The sequence below is a fragment of the Stomoxys calcitrans genome, chromosome 4 (genome assembly GCF_963082655.1).
Source record: "Stomoxys calcitrans chromosome 4, idStoCalc2.1, whole genome shotgun sequence".
Taxonomy (NCBI): Eukaryota; Metazoa; Arthropoda; class Insecta; order Diptera; family Muscidae; genus Stomoxys; species Stomoxys calcitrans.
In genome coordinates, this window is record NC_081555.1 from 20,452,764 (window position 1) to 20,469,365 (window position 16,602).

The following is a 16,602-nucleotide window of genomic DNA, read 5'->3' on the forward strand; positions in this document are numbered from 1 at the left end:
CATATTTACTTAAACAATGTTTTATATAAATTTATTTTTGTTAATCGAAAATCTTCTAGAGCATGAGGAAATAAATAGCTTTGTAATGTAATGCCCTCTTCGGATTGTGTTGCCACATCATAGGTATATAAAAGGGGGAAATTTTGTAGCGGTGCCCCATATATGTATTCTAAGAAGTATTTCCTTTAATTTGAGTGCAATATTGTTTATGTTTTGTAGTTGCGTGGAGAAATGTCCCGTTTAATGGTCTCTAATCTCGAGCCCCAAAAAAAACTTATATTAATTTTGCCGGGGTCATTTTAGGCAATGTGCGGAAAATCAAATTTTTCCCATTTTCCTTATAACCTGCACTTGTGCTGCAACAAGAACTATAAGAGAATAAAAGCTTTTTGAATATTTTTAAACCGATATCGCTCCAATATAAAATATTAAAAAAAGTCTTTTAAAGGGGAGAATCAAAAAAAAAACTTTTTGCATGTTTTTAGAACAGTTTTAACATAGGGCTCGGGTCTGGGGCCCTAAATAACCCGTGCACGGCCGCAAAAAATGGTGCCGGAGTCCACATATCTATTTATTGTCTTCTCTGTGCCATTTCTTGTGAAAACGCTAGAGTTCATACAAAATTGAAGCTGCCAGTAGTTCAAGAAGTCAATTAGAATATCATTTTTTATGGGGGCTATATACGTCTATACAGCTATGGTAGTTCTTTAGTCAAATCGAACAAGTCGAAGCTTTTACGGGCTCAAAAATTTAAAAAGTTGTATAGTTTTTCTAAGGGGCTAGATATACCCCAACATAGTTACTTTGGGAAAATTTCCTACGATCTGCTTGCAAATCTTTTAGTTATACCCTTGTTTCTATAGATCAAAGTTAAAACTCCATACTAGTGAATCATTATGACTGACCTCCAACTTATCACAATCTTGCAGTTTCCCGTTAATCAAACAAAATTGATGCCATATGGCAGCTTTGTGGTGTATTTTGTTTTTTCAGAGTTATAGCTACATATTCATTTTAGATAACACCACGTATTGGCATTGTTGGCAAAGTTTACCACCTCACGTTCTCGCACTCGCTCTTTCTCTCTCTCTCGCAAAAGTGGAAACTTAACAAAAAAGCCCCAAAACAACAAAAGTTGAGAAACAACAACAACAATGACCTAAACGTGTGTGGTTTCTTGTCATTGGTTCATCTGTATCGCATGTTAATTTTCCCATGCAATACGATGACCAGAGTACAATTTTTCATTTTTTTAATGGCATTTCAAAATTTCACAAGTGTTTAATTATATATGTAATACCTACCTATCAAAAAACCTGTCAAATAACACACAAGTTCAAGTGAAGCAAAGAAAAAATTTATAGTCTCCTTCTGCTCAAACTATCTGGCCTTTTCCCGCCATGCCGCAAAATAGGTAATAAATATAGATTCAAAATTTGGCCGGGGGTTTATGGGCGATAAGATCAATTTGCTTAAATGTTTACTATATACCTAGGTATGAACAAAACATTAAGCAGATACCAATCTACGACTTTTTAACTGCCTACATGGAAGTTATGTTGTTACAAAACGTTCACAAAGCGGGAACACAAGACTTAAGAAAAAAGCTAATTTCACTTAGATAAGGCATTTAGTTAAATTGTTGGATACAGCATAAATCAACTCCTTATACGTATATGTATCAAAATGTATTGTGTTCTATAAAAGAAAAGTATGGAAAATTAAATGAAATGAAAGAAGAGAAAAAATCGATGTACCGTTTTTGGTAAAATCTCTAATCAACACGAACACACCATGAGTACGATCATGATGTGCCGTATAAACTGCCCATTACGTTTTACGTTAGTGAGAACGCGACCAAAACTGAGTTCGTAAGCTTCTATCGAATTCGTTTGCCGGAAGGGGCTTGTATGATCCTATTGTTTTTGTAGCCACATGTCTATATGTTGAGATAGCGATCGCTGTCAAGCTCCCATAGCCGAACAAGCTCGTTCCGGTCTAAAGGATCGATCACCGCGGGAACATCATGTCCATTGGTTATTTAAAGGCACCGATAACTCGCTTGTCATATGGAGCACCATAGGCACTCAGTATTAATATAAGAGCTGGTGCCGCCTGACCTCTCATTGAGACTCTTCGCTCGATACCGCTGATTCACTATCCGCGACATGTGGGCGCGCCGGGTAACACCCAGCTAAGTATTATACTTATACAGCTAAGCTTCTTGCGCCAGCGATTAACACCACACAGCTCGAAGCTCAAAGTTTCAGCTTGTATGTTGTTCATAGCTATCCCGTGCCGGGATGATTCTGTTCACTTTATGACCCTTTTCGACGGCACATCATGACCGTACTTATCGTGTGTACGTGTTGATTATAGCTTTTGCATAAAACGGTACATCGATTTTTTCTTTCCTTGGTTTTTAGTTAATTTTTCATACATCTCATTTTTCAATTTTATTTGGCACCGAATCAAGGCTGATTTAAAAAGGTGGTCTTACGTTAAAAGCCGTTAACAGCTGGCCAGATTTGACGGTATTAAGATGACAGATTTTTCTTTGCATTCTCCTTGTTTTATCTTCTTTCTCGCATATTTCCTGCTTATGTACGCACACGTATACACACACGCACGCAAATTTATTTGTGTGTATTGGCAAAACGGCGATCAGCTTGATGGCAAGATGGCGGATTGCGCCATATGATTTGTGGTTGTTGTACAAGTGAGACCACCTTGTTGCGTGGGCGGTGGGTGATACCCTAATGGGCGTATCAACTGGGAAACGGAGGACAGCGTTTGGGCCTCGTGGCCCTGCGAACAGATGATTCCGGCGGTTGGCAGTTGTAGGCCGGGCTATATTGCTCTATATGCGGCACGGGCTGGACCGGATTGATGGGCGATAAGGTGGAAAGTCGGGCGGCAGGGCATTGGGAGACATGGGGGCCTAATGGGGGTGATGCTTATTGAGAAGTCGTCGAATGTGCGGAGACCTATACAGACCGTGTAGGTCTGTGACTGACGATGGCATTCCTGGCCCTGCGGCCATTGGACACACACACACGCATAAGGGGACTGCGTGCTTTCTTATGCATGTATTGCGGAGGCGTGCTAGCTGGCGACTTTTTGCCGTTGTTTTTTTTTTGGCCACAGTTTCCATGCGACCCTTTGCTAGGAACTTGGCCGTCATCCCCTCTCCAGCCTATCCTTGTGGGCTGGCGTCTGATTTTTCGAGGAAGTGGGCCTGACCCAGTTTTGATGGGGTATTAAGATCTGTGCCTGGGATTATACCCAATGACAGATTGATGGCTGTGTTTCTTGTTTTTGTACACACAATTGCCATATTAGTGCCAGAGGAACATTTTGATATTATTTTTTGATATGTAGTTTCTCGGCTGGGCAATTGTGTGTATTCTTTTTCGATGGCAATTGGCGGAAATGAAGTGTGGTCTGTGACAGCTGTGCGTGTGGCTTGCCACCCAATTCGAGACAGATGTTTTTAGTACAGCGGAGATGCCACCTAGTTAGGGTTACCATGACCTACTAGATTTTCCACCGCTGCGTTTTTGGACAGAATGGCGGCGATAGTTGTTGCTGTAATGATTTGCGAATAAATGGGAGAAATGGGAATTTATGGATGGAGGGAGAGATTGCAAAGGATGGGGAAGAGTGAGAGCGTCACTCGCAATGGGTTATAAAGGCTGCGACCGCAGCAGTGACCAACATTTTTGCTGAAGTGTTGAGTGTGCGCGAATCAGATCCAGGAAGGCAGACAGTTGAAGTTATTTTTTTTTAAAGAAAAGCGTTACCGTGTTAAACGTGTTACGGACAAAGACATTTTTTTTAACGAGAATAAAGACCCCATTGAAGTAAGGAGGAATAAATCAGTGTTCGGTCTATATTTATTATTTTGGGGAATTGCCCTTTAATGTGAGTTATAAGTGTGAATATGTGAGTGATTGTTTTATCGGTACTGATGTTTCTTTTTTTTTTGTCTCTCCATTCTGCTTGTGTGTAGTGTCCCAACAAAACCTATACTGGTTATTCCTGGTCTCCAACAGGCTCAGACGAGCGGAGGCCAGGGTGTTTTTTTTTTGTTTCTCCCCGGATCCGATTCTTGGTCAAATCTGGATAAGTCCATCTTAAGAAGTAACCTATTTGTGAGAGAATCCAAATTAATGAGGCTGCCTGTGAGGTAATAAGATATAAGTGTAACTTACTGTCCAGGCTGGTGATCATAAGCTCTTTGCTGGAGCATAACCGCCTAAGATCGGGTTGCCAGAAGTACCCTCAGGCTCCACTGGGTACGTTATCGCGCCAACACTATAAGAAAAAGGAAAATAATTTTAATTATAATTGATAAAACAGAAGTTCATAAAGATAACTAGGTTAAGTTTTTTTTGTGTATGTTGTTTTGTGCCATCAACGTGTCTTGTATACGAGGTTTCTTTTTTGGGTTAATATATATATATTGTAAGGGTTATTAATACCAGGTCTTTTATTAATTTTTTTTTGTGAGTGTAGGATTTGGGTGTAGTTTTGCTAAATATCCTAGATTCAGAAGTAAAATTTTTGGTTCTGTTTGGATCGGAAAAACGTACGATTCCCACGACTGTTAAGAGAGCTCTTTTAGGTAGTCTATTAGAAACCATTTGCGAGCCATTAAAGGGCTGGATAATCGATCTAGGTTATTGTGTGCAGAAAAGCAGCAAATCTGAGTCAGTGGCTCACATCTAATTATTACCCCTCATCTGGTGTTAGTGACTTAGTTTTTGCGTCTTGTCCAGATATTTTTAGAGAAAATTAGACGAAAATTTGTAGGTTAAGGATTATATATGTAACTCGTTTATTTTTATCTTTTCTTCTATTATAATAAATGTGAATATGTTTATATAATTGTTTTTAAAACCAAAAATGATGTGCTAATACTTTTTCGTGAGTGGGGAAACTGAATGCGATAGGTATGTGAAGTGATTATGTGGATTTTGGGGTCCTTATAACATTACTGTCACAGGAATTTAAGGACCATGGTAGGGAGGGCGAAGTGTGGGAGCGGAACACCAAGCTCCTGCCGTAGAAGAGTGTGTGAAGTGTGTTTATGATCGTTTTTTTTTGTTTTATATGTCGAGATCAGAAAACATTATTGTTCGTCCCTTGGACTAGAGTTGGCGGGTTGGAATCCTCCCCGAGAGTGAACCGAGAGCTGCGGGCGGCCACTTTAGTGCCGAACAAACAGGGCCGTAACAGTATGGCGCCCAATCTTAAATGAACGCCCAAACCATTGAGAATGGAAGGATAAAATGCCGCGAGCAATGGCGTCAGTAAATGGCGCACTTTAGTGACGTGTTCACTTCAATGGCGGCTGGTCAATGGCATAGGCGGCGATATAATGAAGTGTAGTAACAACGAGACACTTGACAATAGCCTATAGGGTTCAATAGATACAAGAGGGTTATCGCATTTTCAATTATCTTGCTGATATTGCTGCCACAATTTGGATTTGAATTGGGATTGAGTGCAATATTAGGTATAGGTAGGTTGTAAATTAGGATAATTCTCTCCAGATTACCTAGGGTCAGTGCAATAGCTTGTTTCGTCTATTTTGTAACAAAGATTTGTATTGTGTATGACCTGTGTAGTATGTCCATAGTTTTGTTTTGCAGTGTCCATAGTGACGGAATGTTAAGTGTAGGGAAAAGTGCAATAGCTGACGTAATTCTGATACGAGATATGTTGTGGATTGCGAGTTACCTACAATCGCGAGATCTTTTGGCTTAATAAGATATTGAGCAAGACTGCCGCGGTAACAGTTCCAATAGTTTGTATTTGAATTTTAGTGATTAACGTCCAATCTATCAACACACTCTTTTAGGCCCAATCTGGGGCACTTAAGGAACATAGAGAGAGAGAGAAGACCATTCCACCACACAACCTTGAAAATATGCATTCAGTAAACCTCCTCGAATATTTTATATTAATCAAAAAAAAAAAAAAAAAAAAAAAAAAAAAAAAAAAAAAGTTTTAGTTATTTGCTGGTTTTATTTTTCTATTTTAGTGTTTTACTTATATTAACCATCACATTTTATATATATATATATATCTTTATTTTTTTTATTTTTTTTTTGTTTTTGTATTTATTAATTTATTATTTTTTTTTTACAGACTTTTTTTTAATTTATTTTTTTTATATTTATTTTTTTTTATATCTATTTTTTTTATATTTGTTTTCTTATATTTATGTTTTTGTATTTATTCATTTTTTTATATTTATATTTGTACTAACACCGTTCTTTATCATTGATATTAATAATATTTTTTTTATTTTAGTATAAGACAACTAGTAAATATTTCATTTTTTGTGTTTTCATTATATTTATGTTTAGAGAATAATTGAGTGATTTTTTTTTTTCTCAATTTTTTTTACTTGACCGATTCTTTTATAGAGCAATACTTTCGTTCCCAAAAGCTGTATTTCCTGCTGATGAGTGAATACACAGAGGGGAAAAGAATAAGCAAAAGAAATCGACTTTTGGCATTCGATAGGAGTAGGGTATCACTTCAGAAAGAACCCAAATACGTGAAAGGTATTGACGGCGGGAGGATGCCTGGCCCACAGGACGTAGACCCGTCAATAATAGATATGTCGCATAGTATTAATATTCCATTTCAACCCGCAGGCAGGTCAGCAGGTGTTGTTCCTATGGACGTTGCTGGAAATCCTCAGGGAGCGGCAGCTATGGGGGGCCATTCGGAGGATATAGCTCAGATGATTCGCGGGATGGTGATTGAAACTGTGAAAGACTCACAGCACGATTTGAGAGGCCTGGTACAAGAGGGCATAAGTAGAGAGATGGAAAAGGTTAATGCGGCTATAGGCAAACTTGGGGATGCGGTCAACAATTTGACCACTGTAAGAGCAAACATAGGGCTTCATGAGGCTAATGGGAGGGATGCATCGGGAAAGTGCCCGGGTCGTCAACTGCCTTCGCCCCCGAACTATCAAAGTGATAGCGCGCCTGGTAGTGCACAAAATCATGTGGTACCGAACATCTGTCAAACGGGGCCTAACAGGGGCATCAAGGTGGAGCGTTTTGGCTTGAACTTTACAGGCAACCCTAATGGAATGTCAGTGGACGATTTTATCTACAGACTAGAGTATTTCCAAAAGCATTACAAGCTGGCATGGGAGGAAATTATGGATGAGGTGCATATTCTCTTATCAGGACCAGCTCTAGACTGGTTCTGGTTACAGCAGCGGAACAATGCAGTTACCGACTGGCCATCATTGAGGCACGCCCTAACTGAAAGGTACAGAACTAGGCGTTCTTGCTTCGAGGAAATGCGAGATATTTTAGAGAGAAAACAAATGCCAGGGGAGAGTATAGACGCATTTTTCCATGATATAAACCTGATGCGATCTAAACTGGAACGACCCGTATCGGAATATGAGATGATTGGACTGGCAAAAAGGAATTTAAGGAAATCTCTTTCTAGCATCGTATATTCGATGCCGGTGTCTTCTTTAGAACAGCTTCGAATAGAGTGCTTAGAAATTGAGAAGACCTTCTTTAAAAAGGACCATGGTTTTGTCCCTCAGCCAATAAATAGACAAGTGCGAGTTAGCGAGGTTTTGGAAGTTAACGACCACTACGAGGAGCAAAATCCACAGGAGATGATCGAGGAAGTCGCAGCCGTAGGCTCTGCAATAGTCTGCTGGAACTGTCAAACCCCAGGCCACACGTTTAGGGATTGCCCGGCAACACAACGCAACCTCTTCTGCTTTAGATGCGGTAAACCGAACACCATAAGTCCAAAATGCGCGAATTGCCGGGCGGGAAACGCGAAGAAGAACCTGGTTGCAGCGGGGAACCAACGTTCCGTGGAACAGCCCGCAATACCCCAAGCGAAATAGAGTGCGGCGCACCCGGATATCAGTCGGCCCGCCACTATCTACCACTAGAAGTAAGACGACGCAACTACGAAGTCGTGAGAAACAGGATTTTTGGAAATGAGACTTGGGAAAGCCCCATGTCGATAGTAAAAGAAAATGATGAAATTGTAGAAAATCGGAAGAAATTAAGTAAGAGAATCATAAAACTAAGAGAACGCCAAAAGGAAAATAAAAAGGTTAAAAGATCGATCTGTGAGGCCCTATCCAGATTCGTTAGTAAATCGGACCCAAGACCCTACGCCATTGTGGCCATAGGAAATAGAGAGATAAGGGGGCTACTAGATTCTGGAGCCTCAGTAAGCCTATTAGGTTATGGATGCCGGGAGTTAGTCCAAGACTTAGGAATGAAATTAACGAGTTATTACTCAAACATAAGAACGGCGTCTGGACAACCCCACCGGATTCTGGGGAAAGTTTTCGTTAATATGAAATACAAAGGAGACGAGAGAGAAATCTGTCTATACTTGTGTCCAGATCTAGAACAGCCATTGTACCTGGGGGTAGATTTCTGGAGAGCTTTTGAATTAGCTCCAGAAATTTTTGGCCTAGAGGAAATCAGTATAGAACTGCAGAGCAAGATTCGTGGGCAGTCGAGCCAAGAGAACACAGATATGCATGAGCTGTCCTCAGAGCAGCAGAAAAAACTAGAAGAGGTCGTGCGAAAGTTTCCGACCTTCGAGGAGAACGGACTGGGGTGTACCACACTGGAAAAACATGCAATCAAATTGATAGAAGGTGCAACTCCAGTTAAGGACAAGCATTATCCTTTGTCGCCGGCGGTCCAGGAAATTGTCTACAAAGAGATAGACAACATGCTTGCGTTGAAAGTAATAGAGGAAAGCGACGGGCCGTGGAGCAATAGAACGACTGTAGTCCGGAAACCCGGGAAAAACAGGTTCTGTCTGGACGCCCGTAAGCTTAACGCACTCACGATCAAGGACGCATATCCTTTGCAGAACATTGACGATCTCGATTTTGCTTTCGAGAGTTAAAGTATCTAGGATTCATAATAGGTGGGGGAATGTTGAAGACAGACCCGGAAAAGGTCAAAGCTATACAAGATATACGCCTACCCAGATCGCCCAGAGAAGTGCGCAGTTTTCTGGGTACAGCCGGCTGGTATAGACGATTCATCAAAGATTTCGCATCTATATCAGCCGCGCTGACGGATACGCTGAAGAAGGGTCAGAAATTCTCATTGACTCCAAGATCGGTAGAGGCATTCGAAACACTGAAACGGGCGTTGATCTCGGCTCCCGTGCTGAAACATCCCGATTTTGGGAAGGAATTTTTCATTCAATGCGATGCCTCTGACAGCGGCATCGGAGCAGTATTGTTTCAAAGGAATGAGAACGGAGAAGAAAATCCGATCGCCTTCTATTCACAAAAGCTTAATTCCTGTCAAAAGAATTATTCAGTGACAGAAAAAGAGTGTCTCGCGGCAGTTTTAGCGGTTAAAAGATTCCGTCCCTATGTTGAGTTAATGAAATTCACTGTCATCACCGACCACGCCAGCCTGAAGTGGCTAATGTCACTTAAAGATTTAAGTGGGAGATTGGCTAGGTGGTCCTTGCAGCTGCAAGCCTATGATTTTTCAATCGAGCATCGAAAGGGCGCGGACAATGTAGTTGCCGACACTCTTTCAAGGATGCCAATAAACGGCAAGTTGGAAATAGAAGAGGTGGATGTCGAAGACTGCCTTGACTTCGAAACTAATGCCTTTGAAAGCGAGGGATATAAGGAAATCCGGGAAACAATTGCAAACAACTTGGAAAGACTCCCCGATCTGAAGGTAGATGGCCAGAAAATTTATAAACGGATTAAGAGCAATGATGACGGCGTCGGAGAATTTGAATGGAAGCTGTGGATACCCGACGATATTACCTATGTACTTATAGAAAAGGCGCATGATAACTTAACTTCAGGGCATGGAGGCATAGCCAAGACCTTAAGTAGGTTGAGAACATTATATTATTGGCCTAAAATGGCAAGTCAAGTTCGCCAGTACATACGAAACTGCCAAACATGTAAAGAGACGAAACCAACAAATCAAATTCTACATCCCGAAATCGGAAACGAAGTGGTGACGGAAAGACCTTTCCAGAAACTATATATAGATTTTCTGGGGAAGTACCCAAGATCAAAGAAGGGAAACGCATATATTTTCATAGTCGTAGACCATTTCACCAAATTCACATTTCTCTGTGCCATGAAGGAGGCCACGACTCAGAATGTGATTCAGTTCATGGTCCACGAGATCTTCCACAAATTTGGCGTACCTGAAACTCTTCATAGTGATAATGGGAAGCAGTTTACAGCCAAGGCATTCGAGGAGATGATCGCAGCTTACAAGATAAACCATATAAAGACCGCGGTGTACTCACCTCAATCTAATGCGGCTGAACGGGTTAATCAGTCAGTTTTGGCCGCTATTAGGACTTATGTTGAGAAGGACCACCGAGATTGGGATTTATACCTCTCGGAAATTGAATGTGCCCTTCGAACGGCAGTCCATTCCGCTACAGGTGTGAACCCGTTTTTTGCTCTCTTCGGCTTTAATATGTTCACCAGTGGGTCAGACTATAAACTTGCCCGGAAATTACAGTCCCTAGCCGACCACCAGATTGTGCAGTTGCAGAAAGGAGATAAGCTGTCTCTCCTGAGAGAGTCTATAAGAGAAAATATGCATAAGGCCTACGAAACAAGTGCGAAGAGGTATAACAAAAAGGCACGAGTCGTGAAGTTTACTCCAGGGCAAGAGGTATATCGCCGCAACCATGCCTTGTCCGATTTCAGGAATAACATAAATGCGAAATTTTCCAAGAAATTTCTTAGATGCCGAATAAGGAAGCCAGTGGGCAATAATATGTATGAGCTAGAGACCCTACAGGGCAGACCTTTGGGTTGCCATCACGCCAAAGACATAAAGATTTAAGATAAGTGCAATAAGACTGTGATAACGATCCCGAAGTGCAATAGAGGTTTAGTGGAAGTTTTCGTCCTATATGTGTGAAAGTGATTGTTATTAAATGTCTTGTGAGGATACGACGTTTGCCAATGCGGAGATAGGTTCAGACATTGCGAGAAAGTTACCATATTCTGTGAGATATTTGTGATATTCGATAATGGGCTTCTATATTACATTAACGGAGATGAGATGGAAGTAAACTCACTGGATTCAGACTGCTTGTGGCCGTAGAGTTGGACGCGACTGCACATGGAGTCTTGAGACATTACCAGCATCGGTGGTGCAACCCGGACCCGTAAATGGTGCTTTGACCTACGGAGGTTACTTTAGGCCACAGGGTACTGTTCAGATGTCAACCGATTAGCGAAGCAAACTGAATCAGTGAATTACCGAATAGACTTGAGCCCGGCTTGCGAGATCTCAGGGTGTGGGAATTCCCCACGTTGAGAGAGCATAACACGCAAGCAGTAATGATAGAGGAGGACAGGAGGGGAAACGACTATGGCCGCAGCGGGCAAACGGGACAAGGAAAAAGGTTAATTATAGTGTTAGTGAGGCCATTGCGAATAGATTGGGGGTTATGATATTACGTTTGTCTTACCCTTATATATTACCATTTGGATTGGGTGTTTTTGATCACTATCTTCTGGGTGTTTGTTTTTGTGTTGATAGTGTTTCTGGGTATGAATTCAGCCCACTTATGTCGGGAATTGCTTGGCGAGAGTTCGCAGAAAGTCTGTGTAGGTGTAGGTGTCATTTGCCATCCCAATGAATGGTGGAGTGCACATGAGGGATATGGGTCGACTATGGATGGCCACCGAACTTCGGTTGCGTTGCCAACGGCCGAATGTGTTATAGAGATTTTCATTTCTATATTGTATGGAATACTTTTTTACAGTTTTTAGTAGTGGAAATACTTTGATTGAATGAGATTATCAAAAATTACCGACTTTTTGCTTCACTTTTATACCGTCTGGCAAGCAGCCATAGGAGTTGCAGTTTGCCCATTGTTTTGCACAACGAATTTAACCGACGAGTGTAGTTGTCCCATTTATCAGTTGGGTTCAAGGTAGAAGATTAAGGTTGAGCAGTCAATTATTTTTGCATGTGCCATGACCGGTGTCGCAACAGAGAGCGCTGACTTAGTACACTCCAGGTTTTTTTTTTTACTGGAAAGGTATGCGACAGACCTGAAGTTTTATGGCAAGTGGTGGCTTGATGGCTCATGTATTCTATCTTGGTATTTTCTTTTAAGGATGCTTCATTCTGACTAAGATCTCGTTTTGTGATTGTTATATATGTATATTTACCAGTTACCGGGAATTACATGACTGTAAATACTAGCATTTATCCCGGCCCACTTCGCTACCCCTTCTTTAGTAGTACTTTCGTTTTGGTGTTAGACTTTCGAAAGACCATGTGGTCACCCTATTTATAAAATTATGAAGTCTTGTCGTATTTTGAGCATGAGATTTCAGAAATCTATCCACTTCCGTAAGGAACTTACCAAATAGTACTAAGAACGAGGGTATTTTCATTGACCACTTTGGTATTACTTTCCAGGATGTTTTGACAGCTTTTTTTTTCGGTCGGGGAAGGAAATGAAGATGTGAATATGGCCCAGTTTTGGGTGGCTCTAGGTCGATCAGTAAAAAAGGAAGAAAAAAAAAAGAAAGGAATGTACCAGTTGTAAGAGAGTCCTTTAGGCATCAAACACATACTTCCTGGTTGTGCCTACATGTCAAATTTCAGGACTTGCTCAATCCGCTGGAAGGTACGAGAGGGGGGTAAACTTTCTCCAGTTTCCGATAATATTTCTCATATTTTTTCTATCTACCACCTGTATTTCACGACAACGATCATTTGAGCCAAATTTCGGAGTTCTAGCCCTAACCGATCGCACTATGCAGAGCTCACATGATTCTTACCCTTTTGGTACTTTTCAGTACCCCATTTACTCTTTCAATTGATGCTGCTAGGGTGTGCCTAGGTATCGAAATTCAAAGCTCTGGCTCATTTGACGAAGAAGGGGCAAGAGTACAGGCTGCGATGGTTGACGTTCTATTCCTCCCGCTTCCGGTACGATTTTTTTTGATCGGATGCTATGTTTTTTTTTTAAGACGTCTTTAATTTTAGCCCGGAACCATGATTCTGGCCAAGACATACTTACTCAGGTAGTGTGACGCGGACAGTTGAGTACGATTTTTTCTCGTTGGGTACACTATCTATCAACGAGCTTTCATGTCGGTTGGCTGTGTGTGTGTGGTATGGTGATGGGCCATGACACACGGGCTGGACTACGCCCTGTTGGGGGACTGGGCCTTGGTAGGGATATCGAGGGAGGACTTACCTGTGAATGGGTACTGTTGACCGGGATGGGAGATCGTATATGCGGGGGGGCGATGGATAGGATGGCTAGTGAGATTCCCATGTTCTGCTGGAAGGGAATGAATCCAGATTAGGGGGAGTTTTGACAGATGAATGAGACCAGACTCACGGGTGGCTTTGGCCCGCATACGTTTATCCTGTCTAGCCGTGTATTGCACTAACCCGCACATCGCCGTTTCCATCATACAATATGAGGAAGCGTCGAATTTTTGTTGCGTGGGCGGTGGGTGATACCCTAATGGGCGTATCAACTGGGAAACGGAGGACAGCGTTTGGGCCTCGTGGCCCTGCGAACAGATGATTCCGGCGGTTGGCAGTTGTAGGCCGGGCTATATTGCTCTATATGCGGCACGGGCTGGACCGGATTGATGGGCGATAAGGTGGAAAGTCGGGCGGCAGGGCATTGGGAGACATGGGGGCCTAATGGGGGTGATGCTTATTGAGAAGTCGTCGAATGTGCGGAGACCTATACAGACCGTGTAGGTCTGTGACTGACGATGGCATTCCTGGCCCTGCGGCCATTGGACACACACACACGCATAAGGGGACTGCGTGCTTTCTTATGCATGTATTGCGGAGGCGTGCTAGCTGGCGACTTTTTGCCGTTGTTTTTTTTTTGGCCACAGTTTCCATGCGACCCTTTGCTAGGAACTTGGCCGTCATCCCCTCTCCAGCCTATCCTTGTGGGCTGGCGTCTGATTTTTCGAGGAAGTGGGCCTGACCCAGTTTTGATGGGGTATTAAGATCTGTGCCTGGGATTATACCCAATGACAGATTGATGGCTGTGTTTCTTGTTTTTGTACACACAATTGCCATATTAGTGCCAGAGGAACATTTTGATATTATTTTTTGATATGTAGTTTCTCGGCTGGGCAATTGTGTGTATTCTTTTTCGATGGCAATTGGCGGAAATGAAGTGTGGTCTGTGACAGCTGTGCGTGTGGCTTGCCACCCAATTCGAGACAGATGTTTTTAGTACAGCGGAGATGCCACCTAGTTAGGGTTACCATGACCTACTAGATTTTCCACCGCTGCGTTTTTGGACAGAATGGCGGCGATAGTTGTTGCTGTAATGATTTGCGAATAAATGGGAGAAATGGGAATTTATGGATGGAGGGAGAGATTGCAAAGGATGGGGAAGAGTGAGAGCGTCACTCGCAATGGGTTATAAAGGCTGCGACCGCAGCAGTGACCAACATTTTTGCTGAAGTGTTGAGTGTGCGCGAATCAGATCCAGGAAGGCAGACAGTTGAAGTTATTTTTTTTTAAAGAAAAGCGTTACCGTGTTAAACGTGTTACGGACAAAGACATTTTTTTTAACGAGAATAAAGACCCCATTGAAGTAAGGAGGAATAAATCAGTGTTCGGTCTATATTTATTATTTTGGGGAATTGCCCTTTAATGTGAGTTATAAGTGTGAATATGTGAGTGATTGTTTTATCGGTACTGATGTTTCTTTTTTTTTTGTCTCTCCATTCTGCTTGTGTGTAGTGTCCCAACAAAACCTATACTGGTTATTCCTGGTCTCCAACAGGCTCAGACGAGCGGAGGCCAGGGTGTTTTTTTTTTGTTTCTCCCCGGATCCGATTCTTGGTCAAATCTGGATAAGTCCATCTTAAGAAGTAACCTATTTGTGAGAGAATCCAAATTAATGAGGCTGCCTGTGAGGTAATAAGATATAAGTGTAACTTACTGTCCAGGCTGGTGATCATAAGCTCTTTGCTGGAGCATAACCGCCTAAGATCGGGTTGCCAGAAGTACCCTCAGGCTCCACTGGGTACGTTATCGCGCCAACACTATAAGAAAAAGGAAAATAATTTTAATTATAATTGATAAAACAGAAGTTCATAAAGATAACTAGGTTAAGTTTTTTTGTGTATGTTGTTTTGTGCCATCAACGTGTCTTGTATACGAGGTTTCTTTTTTGGGTTAATATATATATATTGTAAGGGTTATTAATACCAGGTCTTTTATTAATTTTTTTTTGTGAGTGTAGGATTTGGGTGTAGTTTTGCTAAATATCCTAGATTCAGAAGTAAAATTTTTGGTTCTGTTTGGATCGGAAAAACGTACGATTCCCACGACTGTTAAGAGAGCTCTTTTAGGTAGTCTATTAGAAACCATTTGCGAGCCATTAAAGGGCTGGATAATCGATCTAGGTTATTGTGTGCAGAAAAGCAGCAAATCTGAGTCAGTGGCTCACATCTAATTATTACCCCTCATCTGGTGTTAGTGACTTAGTTTTTGCGTCTTGTCCAGATATTTTTAGAGAAAATTAGACGAAAATTTGTAGGTTAAGGATTATATATGTAACTCGTTTATTTTTATCTTTTCTTCTATTATAATAAATGTGAATATGTTTATATAATTGTTTTTAAAACCAAAAATGATGTGCTAATACTTTTTCGTGAGTGGGGAAACTGAATGCGATAGGTATGTGAAGTGATTATGTGGATTTTGGGGTCCTTATAACATTACTGTCACAGGAATTTAAGGACCATGGTAGGGAGGGCGAAGTGTGGGAGCGGAACACCAAGCTCCTGCCGTAGAAGAGTGTGTGAAGTGTGTTTATGATCGTTTTTTTTTGTTTTATATGTCGAGATCAGAAAACATTATTGTTCGTCCCTTGGACTAGAGTTGGCGGGTTGGAATCCTCCCCGAGAGTGAACCGAGAGCTGCGGGCGGCCACTTTAGTGCCGAACAAACAGGGCCGTAACAACCTTTAGTTGTTTCGCCATGGCACAGAACGTGTTTTTCAATATCTGTCAATTACCGATTACACATTTCTTTGTAAATGGCAATCGATAGACGTCATTCGTCGAAAAAATCAAGTGATTTTGATTTTTCAGCCGTGACTGATGGTTATGTGTACATGTTTTCACATATACTACAATATTACAATGACCATGCATCAGATGTGCCATGTAAACTCAGCATTATGCATTGTGTTGACAAATGAAAAGTGTACCACACACTGCTACTTGTGTGTAGTGTTGTAGCAACAACAATTTTCATTCGATTATGCTAACATTTTCTACAATAATTTCTCTCATGACTTTTAACTGACTTTATTTATCTTGGTTTTATTTGGTCTATGCTTTGACATTGTTTCTATATAAATCGATCTCCTGATTTTTACTTCTCATTTTCGTTTGAAATATAGGTGATGGGAAATTAACGATAGTATCGATACTGTCGATATTTATTATTGGTTGTGTTAGGTTAGGCAAGAGTGGCAGTCCTTTACAGACTCATTTAGACAATTTTAAGTCCATTATGATACCAAAATAGCGACAGACCA

General features: G+C 41.4%; 1 protein-coding gene and 1 long non-coding RNA gene across 2 annotated transcripts in view; one reads left to right on the plus strand and one right to left on the minus strand.

Moving 5' to 3' along the window:
• The window catches only part of LOC106089447 (vacuole membrane protein 1), a 36,928-nt gene that overhangs the window by 776 nt on the left and 19,550 nt on the right, over positions 1 to 16,602 (plus strand). The gene's annotated exons all lie outside the window — the stretch shown is intronic.
• Positions 14,754 to 15,122, minus strand: LOC131996779 (uncharacterized). Its single transcript, XR_009397988.1, has 2 exons — positions 14,995 to 15,122; positions 14,754 to 14,928 (listed from the first exon to the last, which is right to left on the minus strand). It is a non-coding gene; the product is annotated as an uncharacterized LOC131996779 (long non-coding RNA).